This window comes from Cinclus cinclus, chromosome 3 (genome assembly GCF_963662255.1).
Source record: "Cinclus cinclus chromosome 3, bCinCin1.1, whole genome shotgun sequence".
Lineage (NCBI taxonomy): Eukaryota > Metazoa > Chordata > Aves > Passeriformes > Cinclidae > Cinclus > Cinclus cinclus.
The window spans coordinates 62817647-62833137 of NC_085048.1; positions in this window are offsets into that span (position 1 = coordinate 62817647).

Here is a 15491-nt window from a genome sequence, read left to right on the forward strand (position 1 = left end):
CTTGCCTCCCCCGGGATCCTCGTCTGGCCGCGGGGGAAGAGGAGAAGCGGCGAGGAAGAGGCGAAGGAGGGCGGCGCGGGCGGCAGAGCGGTGCCGGGGCTGTCCCCGCCGCGGCAGTGCCTACGCGGCAGCGGAGCGCGGCACCCCGCTGCCGCCCCGCTGCCGCTGATGAATCACGCCGAGCTCCATGGCGGGGACACGTCAGTTGTTGCCGCTACGGAGTCCCTCCTCCTCCTCCCCCTCCTCTTCTCCCACCCCGGGCAGGCGCCGCTGGCGCAGCGGGGCTGGGGCTGGCCTGGCCCTGCCCTGCCCGCGGGAGCGCCGGGACCCCCTTGGCGGCGCTGGGGTTGGCGGAACCGCGGAGCGGAGCGGAGCGGAGCCGGAGCCTGCGGCGGGAGCAGCAGCCCCGCGGGAGGCGGGCAGGCGGGTCGCCATGGCGACCGGCGGGCGGGGGGCGCCGGCAGCCCCGGCCTGCCCGCCCCGGGCAGCGGGAGGCGGGCGCTGGGTGTGCGCTTGTGTTCCGCAGCTCCGGCCGGGGCTGCTGCTGCCGCCGCTGAGCTCAGCCCGGGCCTGCGGGGCTGGTTCTTGCTGCCCGGCGCTCCGCTCCGCTCCCGGCGGCGCTGCCGCAGCGCAGCCCCGCTGTCCCGCAGCGCCCTGCGGAGCCGCGGGCGCTCCCGCACCGGGCCGGACGCAGAGAGCCAGGCCAAAACACCGGCGTGAGCGCCGGCTCTGCCTATGCCCTGAAACGAGTGAGGTCGAATAAGTGGCTGTGAGATCTGCGCCTTTCTCCTTAGCTGGCAGGTGCAGAAGGTCACGACTGTCTGCCTTCACAGGAGCGCGCACCTTAGTGTCCCCAACAAGCCAGCCTCCAGGAGAAAGAGCAGCCACTCCGCTAGCTCAGACCTTTCTCCTTACACCCGGAACGCTTCCTACCCACCAAACCTCCTACCTTCTTCTTCCCTGCCTTATCTCTAGTTTATATGCCGCTTGCCCTTTTTGTGACTGCATCGCTTAATTGAGTGTTACAACGTCCTCGTCTTCTTGCAGAATCTCTCTTAAAAGAGACAAGAATACAAGCAGACAATGAAAAGAGAAAGCCAGCAGATAAGAAAGGCATTTCAGGTAGCAGCTGGCAGTATTAGCAGTTATGTCTCCTACTGCTAATTGGAAGAGTACCAATAGTGAATTACCAGGCAGGGTATTGGCACCTGGTGAATCAGCCATAGCATTTCCCATAGGATATTGGGGCTTTCAAAGGCTGTCCCTTGTCCAAATACTTACAAGGGCTCATCCTGTGTTGAGGCATATAATGAATGCATAACCCATAGTTGCCTTTTAAGGCCAGAATGTAAAAGTCTTGTCAGAAAAGAAAAGGATTTAGAATAATGCCAGAAAGGTCTAGAGGTGCATAGATTGTTGCTGGAGATGGAGAGTTGTAGCCTATTGCTCCAATACTAAGAATTTTAAAAAAACAACCAACCAACTAAACAAAAAGCCCAACAACAACAACCAACAAACAAACAAAACCTAACAAAAAAACTCCACCCTTTTATAGAAATATAATTTATCTTCCAATTTCAGGCCATAAACCAACATCTAAGAAACTGAAAATGGTTACCCAAAGTTTCTTATCTCTGTGCCCTGCCAGCTTCCTTGGAATGAAAAATCTGGTCATAGTTAGTGGCTGGGATTGTCAGGGCACTATGATGCTATTAGTCAAGGCTCAAGTTGAAGTGGTGATGTATTGTTTCCCACTCATGCGCATCCTCTTGTATTTTGTGTTATGCTTAGGGGAAATGAGCATGAGGGTTGGTTTCTGGCTTTCCAAGGCTTTGTTTTTGTTTCTTCTGGGAGGGAAACAACAAAAAGAACTATGGTGGTGATTTAGGTATTTTTAATGTAGAAATTATGTACCAGAATTCATTTGAACCTCTAGAACACTAAAAAAATAAATATGTATCTTTAAGTAGTAAATAATTAATTGCTTATTTTCAGGAAACCACTGATGAAACTGAATTAATTTTTAATTTCAGATTATTTCTAGCTGTGTGCATCGTGAACTTACTGGTTAATTTCTCTGTAGTCTCTACAGGAAGGCCTTTGCAGCTGGCATCTTCACCAGAGCTACTGTGTTTTTCGTAGATGTTCCATGTCACTGAACCAAGATTTGTATTCTTTTGTGTTTCATTTGCTGTCCAAAGTGCTCAAGCAAAATGTATTCTGTGTTGCTAAAAACTTTATCTCAGTAGTAATGTAGTCAGCTTGTGATAAACAAAGGTCATGTTCAGGTTCCTTAGAGCATCTTAAGGCCTGCCAGTAAGATTATGCAGAAGGAGAAACAAGTAAGCCATCATGACTCTTCCTGAGTGTGTATGTCAGAACACCATGAGTCAGCTTGCTGAAACTTTTACTTGAGGCCCTCCATTTTCACATGGATAGGAGTCCATCAGTCCTTGACTCTCTTGTCTATATACTCACATAAATACACAGTAACCTGTGTACACAGAACCTTGTTCTGCTGGAAGTCACTCTATGAATAACCTTGCTTAAGGGAGGAGGTCATATTTAATCATGTGTTCTGGATACTGTTTCAAGGCAAGTGTCCTAAAGTGTCACAATATCTGGAAGTCCAGTTACAAAGTAGGGATGATGGTGATGAAGGCTCCTCTCTTCTGCTATGAAGAAAAAATTAAGCTTTATATGGTCATCCTTACAGCTCATAAATGCTCCCTGCTTTGTCCTGGCTGTGCAAAGCAGCCTTCTATAGCAGTAGAGGCTACCTAGGAGTCTGTGCTCTTGATCCCCTGCCCAGCTGAAGCCTGGTCCAACTGGATGTCAGAAGGCTCCTATGCAGATCTGGTATCTGTATGATGTAATGGTCATATATCACTAAGATGCAGTGGCAGATGTGCAGTGTGCTTTTGTAGCTCTCACCTGGTGGTGCCAGTGCTACTGATCTTTAGTATTATGTGAATACTGATTATATCCCAGGATACATTCACAGGTCTGAGCACAGCCAAGGAGTGTGTAAGCAAAGAAAAGCTACTCATGATACCTGGAGTAATAGAGCTGTATTAGTTCAATTCTCTGTCCAGGCTAGTAAACAACATTTGCTTGACTTCAAAAATCACCATGCTACTATGTCTCTGTGCCTTCTAGTAGCCAAGGAGGGCAGTGTGGTCCTATTCTTAATCTTTTCGGGCAGCATAAGCCATGCTACCATGCACACACCTGCCCTGTAATACTTGTCTTTGAGAACATAAGAAAGAATTAAAAAGTACAGTGGAAAAATGTGAGACAAAGGCATGTTAGACTGTAAGATAATCACGTATCTTTACTATCAGTCATTATCACTCGTATTACCTGTGCTTTGGCCATTTTAACAATATTCTTGGTCAAGATCTCATTGTACACTGCAGATGCTGGAAGTATGGACCAAAGATTTTTCAAAATTACTCTTCCCAGAAGCACCCCTATAACTGGAATGACCAGCAGTCAGAAGCTTGGGCTCTGTTTTGGTCAGGAAGCTCTGTACATGTGACTCCCTTTATGAAGGATAAATTACTAAGAAAATTTGAAGTGAAGGAAGCTGTAGCTGGGCCATGGGCTCATCATCACCTTTGTGATACCTCAGAGCAGATGGAGGTACCCTTTCTTCTCTCTGCCAGAGGGCATCAAAGCTCAGACAAGCAAGACCCTTGTCAGGATTTCGGTCTTGGTTGTCTAGACTGTAAGCACACCACTGATGGTGGGGTGGCATCTGTCATTGTTTGCCTGATTACACAGTGAGTTTCCAGAGGCTAGAGCTGAGGGCTCAATGAAGTCCTTCCTGAGTTGCTGCTGCTTTCTGCACCCTTCAAAGTATGACCTTTCTGAACATGGCAAAACACATTAAGCACCAGTGCTGCTCAGTGCAGGATTACAGAGTTAAGGAGAAAAAGCCTCTGGAGTGGCAGCTGTAAATAAAACCAGCATATATTCAGAACTGTCTTTTCAGTACAGCCTCACAGCATTTATTCTGTGAAGAACAGTTGTAACAGATGTAAAATCTTCAGATCCATGCCAGGGTAGAAACATGAGACAAGACTTTCTGACTTCATTGAAGATATATTTTCTTCAAAGACAGACAAAAAGCAAAAATCACCATAACTGTCTTCAATTTGCCATAATATTTACATACCTGCAGAGTTGCCAAGGCAGTTGAAGAAGGCATCAGGAACACAGAATAACTATTCTGGGCCACATCACAGTCACTTTTACCTAGTGGTTGTATTTGTGACAGAAGTTAGTTGGACATTCTTAAAGAAAGGGCAGAAGAAATACAGTGCCCTTCCAATCTCACAGTTTCTGTTAAATTGCAGACTAGGCACTTCCTGAGACAGTGGTTTTATCTCCATAAATAATATCTGACGGATTTTTTCTGGGAATGTACCGAATTCCTTTTGAAACATTTTTATGCTTTTGACCTGCACAACCACCCTCTGGCAGTGAGTTCTACAGCCAAGTTGTGTGCAAACAAAAAATTCTTTTTTGACCAATTTTATCTCCTTTTTGCTGAGGTTTTTGAAGCTACCTACCTTTTGTGCTTTGAGAAGCCCTGCATAAACATCCCCTATTTCCTTCCCATCATTCATGATTCTTTATGCATTGAACATTGAATGTTCTCCCTCAGCTGTTTTTATTCCAGTACATTATTCTATTTAATTTTTTACCTTAAATGATCTTTGGTCATTCTGAATGCCCTTCTCTGTACTAATTCTAGTACTTTTCTACCCTGAAATACTAGAGTTTGTGAAGAAGAGCGAGTATGTTGGAAAAGGCAGCATGAAGGTTTTGGAACTATAAAAGCTCTCTTTTTTCCATCAAACTCCACTGAAAGGGCTTCAAGGGGCAAGAAAATTGCAAGTAACTGTGAAGTTAACCTTAATATCACAAGACTTATCAAGTCAGCCGTAAAACTCAACTTCAGAGGACTCCTTGTGTCCCACTTACTTTTCTCCCCTAATGCTGAGGATTCCCCTAGTATTAATCTGTGGAAAGAAAACTTAAGAGTGCAGTCCATTCGAAAGCTGAATACAAAAGGATTGTATCATTTGGCCATCATATATTTGGAATATGCAAAATAAACAAACCGAAACTCTCCGAAGTTCTCTGAAAAGTGACTGAGCTGGTAACTTGTCATGTAGCTGTATGAAATGTAGGTCACTGAAAGTTACAAATGCATTATACATATTTGTGTCCATAGCCTGCTTTGAAATCTGTTGTGGCCTTTCCTCATAATGAGGAAACAAGGACATTATTGCATCTGCAGCTGTCAAAGGCTTGTGTTACAAAGTCAAGAAAGGTCAGCAAGGTCTAACTAAATACATCTCTACTGGCCAGGAAATGGATTGTGATTTGCACCGCCTGTTTGATGTTAAACATACAAATACATGAGTTGACGTTCTAGAAATTCTCCTGGGAAAGCTGGATATTATACAAATTTCCAGCCTACTATGCTCTTTTGCAAATAGATACATTGATTTTCTCACCACTATTACAAATTTTAAGGTAGGATCATTCCCTGGAAAATCCCTGAATTTAAGTATGGTTCTAAGTAAAGAGAAACACAAAGTGACAGGTTAAATAGATATTTAATAGTGTTAATGTGTAGATTCTGTTTTGCCACAGATAGATCAATCTGAAATTAATTCTCTGGTTTCAGGGCAATGCTCTCAAGTTTACAATGCAATAGCACTAAATTCAATTCAGACTCTTCTTTTTATGCAGTCATATAATAACATAAACAAAAGAAAAAAAATCTCTTCCATGCTGCTCCCAAATTCTCTGAGATATAGTTTGACTCTGGTAATCAATGGTTCTTATTTTTCCCAGCTTTAAAGAGCAACTTAAAAGATTTAAAAGATAAAATGTTCTGAATTAAGAGAGATAGTTAACTTCAGATCATAGTTTAGTTCCTATTTATTATGCCTTTTCCTCACAATAATAAGTGGGAACTTCTTTCAAGGGAAGTAAGTCCCAGTCTCTAAAAGCTCTTCCAAAGGGTGTAAGGATCTATTACACCTCATTTGCTCTTGTCCCTGCAGACGCTAGTTTTCATCTCAAAGGTGTCACAGAATCACGGAATCAATTAGGCTGGAAAGGACTAACAATTACTTATACATCTCCCTCAGTCACCTGACTGGGCACAGGACTGGTTTTCTGAATTTGGCACTTAAATTGCATATTGGCAGTAAAACTGGCCTGTAAGTAGACATGTGGTATAGTCACATGCTGGGAACCTTTCTTGGAATGTTTTTCAAGAGACCAGTTTGCTATAAACTGACTGATGAACTTGTATGTTGAGTGATGTCCTTTTATATTTCACTATTAGTATTAATCAACATGAAATCAATGCTCAGATTGTTATTGGCATGTGCTTTCTAGAGATATAATCAAAGGGAGTAGAGCATTCAGCTTCCACCTTGCTGGGAGTAGATATCAATTGCCTCTAAGTCATGATCTGAAAATTCAGTGCTAAGTGATATTGTACCACACAAAAGCTTTATTACAGCAATAGCCAAGAGCACCCAGCCTTGTGGACCTGAGGGAGAGCACCACTATTCACATGTATAATTTTTGAAAAATTCTCTTACATTAAATGAAAAATCAAGCAGAAATGCAGTGCTTCCCAACATGTATTTTGAAAAACAGGAAATGGCATTCTAGAGCTGTGTTTACATTTCAGTAGCTTCCAGACAAAATATACTCAGTCTATAAATGGAAGACCTTGGGGAAAAAACAGATCTAGTAACCAAGGCTACAGGTTCATCTGGTTTCTAGTAGTCAAACTGGACTGCTTACTATCTTCAGTATACTACAGGGCAAGCAGAAAGGAAAAAAAAGAAAAGTTAAAATTTTTGGGAGATTATTAGAATTATGGACCTTTAAAGAACAAAGACTATTTTTAGGGATCTAACACAAAAGGATTTTGATGGTTTGATCTTAAATATGCCTACTGATACTCTTGCTTTCTGTATACTGTAAGCTTCATTGATTTCATTAGTACATGATTGGTCCTGTGCAACTCTTTTCCCTCGTGTTTTATTGAAACAATTGCAACCAGCAGAACTGTGTGATTTTGGATCTTGCTGATATGAAAGGAGAGCAGCTTTTCTACCATACTTACTTTTGAAATATGCTCTCTCACATTTCATCTGTAAGAACTGATAAAAGCTCGTCACCTTACTGAACGTGTGTAAACTAATCTGCTGAAGTTTGTACACATTTGGACAAATTTTTGACATGCAACAAAAAGTATAATCCAGATACATAAGCCAGTCTTGCATTTTGTTTTGATTCTTCATGACAACAAGCAGGGACATCTTCTCAAATAAAGGTTATCGGATTTTCTTAAAATTGGCAAAACATTATCTGCTCTCTTTTGTCTAGAAATGGTGAAACTAATTGATTGAAATGCAAAACAATCACCCCTGCTCCCATCCAGATGGAAGTCTTCAGCCCCAGTTAGTATTTGATAAAGTGGGTGAGAATGAGAGTGTACTGTGGCAGTTGCCAGGTAACCTTGAGGTAGTGTCACCTATAATGCCAGCCAACTTTAAAAATGACCTATGTATTACAGATACAATATTGATTTTATGTAGTTGCATGTAATTAGTAATGAGAAAATTGTTCATTTCATTTACTGTGACATTTCTAATCTTTGTGGAAGTTGAAAACATTATTTTCTTAAATACTAAGGGTCTACTTTGAATAATTTCTACATTTGGGAACAAATTAACCCAATTATTTCCCAGGCCAAGGGTAAGCTGATCTTTATGGTGCAGAAGAACAGAGCATCATTTACCCATTAATGTATAGGGATGTAAATATCAGAATAAGAGGGTTTAGTCATGTTGCTTTAGCTGTGATTTGTAAGTACAAAGTACATGAAATATAATTTTTTTTTTTATTTAAATGCTGAAGTTCCATTTGTTTCCATTCAGCCTTGTGCAAGATATTTTAAGCTAATTTACTGTTATTGGCCATGGAATAAAGACACATCTTCCTAGCAGTACTATAGTATGTAGTTCTGAAAGGAAGACTTTCAGAAGCAAATCCTGTAGCTACCATAACCCTTCCCAATACACAAGTTAACATCCTCACGTATTCCATGCAGCTGTTGGATGCTTCAGTGTACATGCACTCAACTCTCTGAGGAGGGCAGCAGCAATTCCTGTATTCTTTTCCTTCCTTGCTTGTTTCTTAAAGACTGTTTCTGTAAGTTGCAGTTAGCCACTGCAGTGTTTGCAGGGCTGTGAGCAGACCCCATTGTACCTTATTGCCTGAGATACCAACAATATAAAAAGTTATTAAGGACACTGTATAAAGCTCACATAATTTCATGTAAATATATTTGAAAAATCTAGCAGTCAGGTCTGGTTCAAGAAAATTCCAGCTCAGCAGAAAATTTACTGTGTTGTGTGTGAACAGTTTTCCTTGAGATTTGTGTTGGAATCAAGAGAAAGAACATCTTCAGTGTAAGCTGCATTGTTGGTGGAGCATATATACACAGTTAAATCACTTTTATCTCCTTGATGTTCTTGTCATTTGTTATTTTTGTTTGGTTGGTGTGGGGTTTTTCCATTTACAGTTGGTGGCAGAGCAGATGGCAAAGGCTTAGGCTGGTGTAATATGTCCATAAAATAAGCAAAGCTGTCAGTGAGCCTTGTTTCCAGCAGGCCTATTCCACTCTGAGAAGGATTTTTCTTCCACTGGAATCAACCTCAAAAATATGATTTTAAGAAGAAACAAGTAGTTTTACTAGGAGCAAAATTTAACAGTTTTGAGATTCTCTTTAAGTTCACTGTAGAACTTCTCCATTAGGGGAGGAAGGCAATTATTTTGGGATTCTCTCCTCCACAAGGCACTGTTTTTCAGTGAAACTTGCAGGAATTCTTCAGTTTTGCTCTTTCTGCTCTTTTGTCATTAAAAGGTGTTTTGGGGAAGTAGGGAGTGGCAGGAAGCTGGCAAAATCATGGAGGCATCAGTCCTACATGAGTTGATTAAGCAAGTCACATGATTAAGTGCAGTCTCATTAAGTTCTCTTCAAGTTAAAAAAAAAATACCACCTTAGATTTTTTGCAGCCATTTCATTTGGGATAATTCCTAAATATCTTCTGAAGAGGTAACTTCAGAAGTTACTTCTGCTGTTATTTCTGCTGCCAGGTGTGCTCAGTGTGCCAACCCAAACAACATTGCACAGCTTGACAGCAAAGACAGGATTTACCCCAAAACAATATTTAAATGGGAAACACAGGTAAAACAAACTTAAATGTCAGTTATTTTTTAGCTAAAGAAATTATGAAGTGAACACTTTAAAATATTCGCCAAAGGCCACACACCAGGTCAGAGGAACAGCTATGTCTGAGGCAGAGGTGTGAGCAGAAAAGTTCTAATCCACAGTTCAGTGCATTCAGCATGCTCAGTGCGTTCATCACAGTTCATCCTTCCTTTTCAGATGACTACCACATAGGAGCATATTATTCAAAGCCGCTGACAAGTCTGACTAACTGTTTTTCTAACGAATGAAGGAGTGGCAGTTGGCAAAAAGTGATAATAGCAGCAAAGATTGTAACTGCCTGTGCCATACACAGTATTGTACATTTTATCTTTAAATTCTTCACAAACAAGAGCACAAAGGAAGTGGAAATCTGAAACCTGCTTATAATTTATAATACTCATTATATTTTTGGGACAGCCATCCTTGGCAAGGTAAGTTATTTTATTTATAGGCAGGAGCTGCTCATGATTTGCATGGTAATGCATTCACATCTGCAAAGCCTGTAAATTACCCTCCAGCTCATTACAGCAATGCCATTGTCCTACTTGCCAGTATGTAATCTGATCCCAAATGTTTCCAATGTCCACAAAATAAAACCAGCCTGAGGGAGGAGCTTCACTGTTGCAGTATTAGCACTCCAAAAAAAATCTTCCTCCCCCACAAAAAAAAAAAAAAAAAAAAAAAAAAAAAAAAAAAAAAAAAAAAATTACTGGATGGGAGGAAACTGCTAAGTATTTTAAAAATATGAGCCCCAAAGCCTAACACTCAAGAAACTAGAAAGCTGTTGCCATGTTTTAAGGTGCTTGTGCCACTTCAGCCAAAAGAATGAATTTATTGCAGCTTTTTTAAGGGTTCCAAATAAAAGAAGCTTCATAGAAGATTAAGTCACTTACTTGGCTGTGCATCCTGATTTTATCCAAATGTGTCATACTTGAGCACTTGTATTGTTATTACTGTTTAAAGTCTGGTTGTGCACAGCTATCTGAAACAGATACTGATGTCCTTTATTTTGGTGAATCTTATAGAGACAGTTCCTACTCCAGGTAGTCAAGAGCTTACAATTATGTCAAGATTTTGCCCCTTCATTAAGCCAGCAAAAAGATGAAATGCAGCACAGACAAAGCAGGCTCATAGAGCACATATTCCCTCCCATCCAGGTATGCAGATGCCTCCTATGTTAATTCACTCTGTCAAAGGTCACTGGATGGTAAAAAATTGCTGGTACCCCAAGTTCAGCTTCTGAAATATCTCGGGCTCAACTTTGCTACGGTGGGTATAAAGAAGAGGGCTCTCCACCAAACTTGGATAAATGCTGGTTCACTCTTGTGACTTCCATCTGGCACAGGATTATACCCATCTTTAAAAAAGAGGAAGCTGAAACCCTTAAAATCACAATCCTTACCAACATCGTTGGAAAGGTCTTTAACAAGGTGAAAAAGCTGCTGTCAACAAGCTTTCCCCCACTACCCAGACTTGCTTCTGCATTACCCTACTGCTTACCTCCTCTGGCTTTTTCATCTCTTCCTTCCAACCTCTCCACCTACTCATCCTTGGCTGTAAAGTCCTCAAAAATCTCTTTTCTTTGCTGGCCTACTCTTATAGGTAAATTACTGCAAGTGAAAAAAAGGCCTGAAATAAGAGAGCTTCAACTGAAGCTTCAGAGTGGAAAGGTGCAAGGCACAGGTCATTGCACAAGCGTGATATTGGATTCAGGAATCTGGTATGCCTGCATGCAGGTTGTGCACCAGTATATTACATTCTTATGGAATGCTGGTTGATAATCATAGCTGGTTATTTATGTTTTTATTTATTTATCTATTTACTGTAGCTCTCTTGTTTGTCTCAGTAGGTGGGAGAGCAGCAGAAAAACAGGGCTCTGGATGAGTCATAACCGAGAAAAAGCTCTGCTGAGAATAGAGCTCACACTCTTCTGCAGTGTAGCCCAGGTGATAAGCATCAGTGTTGCTGTTCTCTCCATGTTGTTGGTCTCATATTACCATGAATGATAATATTCACTGTGTTGTAGTCTAATATTCACTGTGATGTATTCAAATGGAGCTGTAGGGACAAATAGTTGGGGATGTCTCCGTTTCATTTCCTTCCTTTCCCTACTAACATGCGAAAAAGGAAATTCAGCATAAGAAAAAACAAATACTGATTTAGAACAAACATAGAAACATAAAAATAAAAGGTGTTACTTCTAAATCCAGGATTTTTGACCTCACTTCTGCTCTGTTCTATTTCTGGTCTTGCAGAGAATGGCACAGGGCTATGGGTCCAGAGAGGGTTTATACATCTCTGCTGCATATCCCACTGCATGAGTGGGCAGTGCTCATGTATGAGCTGCAGTCTTGTCACCCCTGCAACTGGCAGCTAGCTGACAGGTCTTTCTTTTAAATACAGGACAGTCCTAGAGAGCTCTGTGGGGCCTTCCTAGCAAAGAGCTGGGTGCAGGCTGAGGGAACAAGAAGGCTTGGTGTTCTCCCCAGAATATGCAGTTCCAGCACATGTTTAAAGGCAGCCTTCCTGCTCACAGTGAGAGTCAGGCTGCTCAGTGCTGAGTCTGGAATGAACTTCTCACAGAGGGTCCCTGGAGTGGTCGCTGCTGGATGTGGACAACTGCACACATCCAGGGTGTTCTGAATGTGCCAAGCTGGAGATGGCAGCAAGCACTGATCTGTGTACCTCTACTCCTCAACGTCTGAAGACTATTTGGGACTGCTGAAGTGCCAACCATATGCAGCCCTGCATGTCTCACAAAGCGAGCAAGCTCTGGCTGTCCTTGGAGCTGCCCTCTTTGGCTGAATTTCGGCATTATTCCTTCATTTCACATGCTGGCCTCTTCCTGGCCTTTATCAGATTGTACAAACAGCCTCTGGGTAGTTGAAAGAGATTCCAGTATTTGAGTAGTTTATCAATGCTTCCCATGTTTAATGAGCTTCTGTTCCCAGGAGAATGGAGTATGGGATACACTGGGTGTTGCTGTTTAAATACTACACTAAAAAGTGGTGTCTGTAGCAACACAGAGCTGATTTCTGTCCCATTTATAATTGCATTCACTCTCTAAACATGTCATAATCTCCTTTACAATAGTATGTGTGGGGAAAAAACCTTAGTAACATTTTTGTTCATCTGTGATAAAGACTCCTTTTTCCTTTGTCCATTGTGCTTTAAACTTTCACCGAACCTTTATTTTGTACCTAGTTTCTTCATGCTTTCTACTACTGATATCCAAGGAATTATTTCTTCACAAATGGTAACAAAAAAGCATGCAAAGACTAGAAACAGGCATGCTGTAAAGAGAGTTAAAAAGCATACATCTTCCTCTGTGTGTATTTAGCAGTTTCCATCTTTGCCATATGTTCTTTTCCTCATCATTTTGCCTTTTAGATTATTCTTTAACACTCGCCTCTTTTCTTGCTTCTACAACAGAAGGGGAATTGATCTTTCATTTGTTCCACAAATATTCCTTATTGTCCCAGGTTTTATTACCCCATCTGTTATTGAGTGATCAATTAAAGTCTCTTGTGGTCTCACTTTTCCAACTGATCACACCATACCAGCGACTATATTTCAATATAATTGCTATATATTGTATCATGTGTAAACGAGAGAGAGAGGAGCAAAAAGACAAGGGTATTTTTCCCCTGCCTACCATTCCTCTCTTTCTGTGTAAGCACATATCTTCAGTGCTTACTTTTATCAATGACAGCATTTAAACTAAATCCCTCATCTTCACTCTTTTCTACATGGGTCCAGTGCTTGTACCTCAGTGTTTGCTACTACAAAGCACAAAAGTATGTACAAAATAAGCTCACTGACACTTGAGGGAAACAGGTAGATACAGTCATGTTTCATGAGCTAAAACACTTCCCTACAACCCTCCCCAAAATAGGGACTTCTCCCCCCAAGCAGTATTTCCCTTTTCTTTCTCTTCTGTCTCCCAGCTCTTTCTTACTGCTCTCAATACTTACTCTTGGTCATGTATGTGTTAATTCTGCATGTAGTTTAAAATTACTTCTCACATACTTTTAGGCATTTACAACATCATGTTCTGCACAATCCTGCGCAATTTCATCTTCCTGCACTCAACTCTCTCTGTCACAGCAAGGAGCTCAAGAAAGACATGCTTTTAAAATTAGAGGTACAGCATGGTTTCCACAAGGGGAAGCTAAACCCCACAAGTGTGATCAAACTGGTGTGAAGAAGGTGAGTTTTCTGCAGCAGGACAAATAGAAATTCCTGTCCACAGCAATGGGAGAAAAAAAAAAACTCTGAATAATAACTATTTAAATTATTGCTTTTCTTAATAATAGAACAAAGTGGGTCATTGCCAGGGAGAAACACAGAAGCAGCTTCTGGCAGAACAAGGCTTGGGAGAAATTGCGTCAGAAGCAGCACCCCTGCAAATAATGACTTAAAGTATTGATGTTCATACATGCTGTGTTAATCCAACATCATGTCCTCATGTGCTGCTAATTTAGAGTTGTGACCCCTCATCTGAGTATGCACTTAAAGACCAGACTGTATCTCAGAAATCAGGCCTCAGTGAACTGAGCTATTGTGTGAGTCATTTATTAAAGCTAAACAGAGATTGTAATGCAGAGCTGTTCAATCAAACGTACTCTATCTTCTTCTGGATGTGCAGGTGATGATTGTGTTTATCCCAAAAGCTCCTGAAGTAACTCCTGGGAACCAAGATGCTGTTTCACAAGAGCTAACTGTGCTAAGACTGGAAAGCACAAAAATGGTGATTCTACAATGCTGTGTGGGCAGCTCTGAGAGGCATGTGGCTTTTACACAGAAGGAGAAATGGAGACAAGAAATACAGATTGATGCAAGCAAATGCAAATATTGGTGGAAAGAAAAACTGTATGCTTATCACACCAGTTTTTCCATGAGATTTTGGAATAAAAAACTTTTGAAAATATTGAGTTAAATACATAAACACACACACAAATATATATATATACATATATATGTAAAATCTCAGTGCTAGGAATGGATAACAGTACAGGGGTTTCCATCTCCCTAAATCAACTCAAACCTGTGATGGAAGGAAGTGCCACAATCCCACTGAAAGGCATACAGGTGCTAGGCTCTGCTTTGCACTCACCTGTGCTACAGGTGTCTGGGTGGAAGCTAACTCGATGGCCTGGATGACCCTCCATCATCAGTGGTGAGACAATCAGACACTTCTCTCCACTTCAGCCTCAGTATAAAACATCTGAGTGAGAGGAACTCCACTTTAGGTCCTTGGCCTGCAGTTTCAGGGGAGATAAGCACCTAAATGCCAGAGAATCACAGAATTATTTAGGTTGGAAAAGAGATGTATGAACATTAAGTCCAGCCATTAACCCAACTCTGCCAAATCCACCAGTAAATCATTTCCCCAAGTGCCATATCTATATTTCTTTTAAATACCTCCAGGGTTCAGGACTCAACCACTTTCCTGGGCAGTCTGTTCTAATGATTGACAACCTTTTCCATGAAGAATTTTTTCCTAATATCCAATCTAAACCCTGATGCAACTTGAGGGCTTTTCCTTGTCTGGTCTCTTGATACCTGGAAGAAGAGGCTGAACCCCGTCTGTCTACACTCTTCTTTCAGGGACTTGTGAAGACCAATAAGGTCACCTGAGCCTCCTTTTCTCCAGACTAAACAATCCTAGCTCCCTCAGCTGCTCCTCACAGGACTTTTTCTCCAGACCCTTCACCAACCTCACTTCCCTTCTCTGAACCCGCTCCAGCACCTTAGTGTCTTTCTTGTGATGAGGGGCTCAGAACTCAACACAGGATTTGAAGTGTGGCCTCTCCAGTGCCGAGTACAAGGGGACAATCCCTGCCCTGATCCTACTGGCCACATTATTCCTGATGCAGGCCAGGATGCCATTTGCCTTCTTGCCCACTTGTCTTGTTGCCAGAGGACCAGAAATAAGGATGGCTGAAAGAGCCCTGCTGAGCATGGCCACACTACTCAGGAGGACCCAGGGTGCTGGGCAGAGGGTCCCAGGACATGATAAGCCCACTGTGGGCAGGGGATTTTGGCAGGAGGTTACCCTGTCCCCTGGATTGCATCCCAATCCCAGTTTTCCCTAAGTGTCTCTGCCCCAGGATCCCATTCCCAATCCCAGTTTTCCCCAGGTGTTTCTGTCCCAGGATCCCATTCT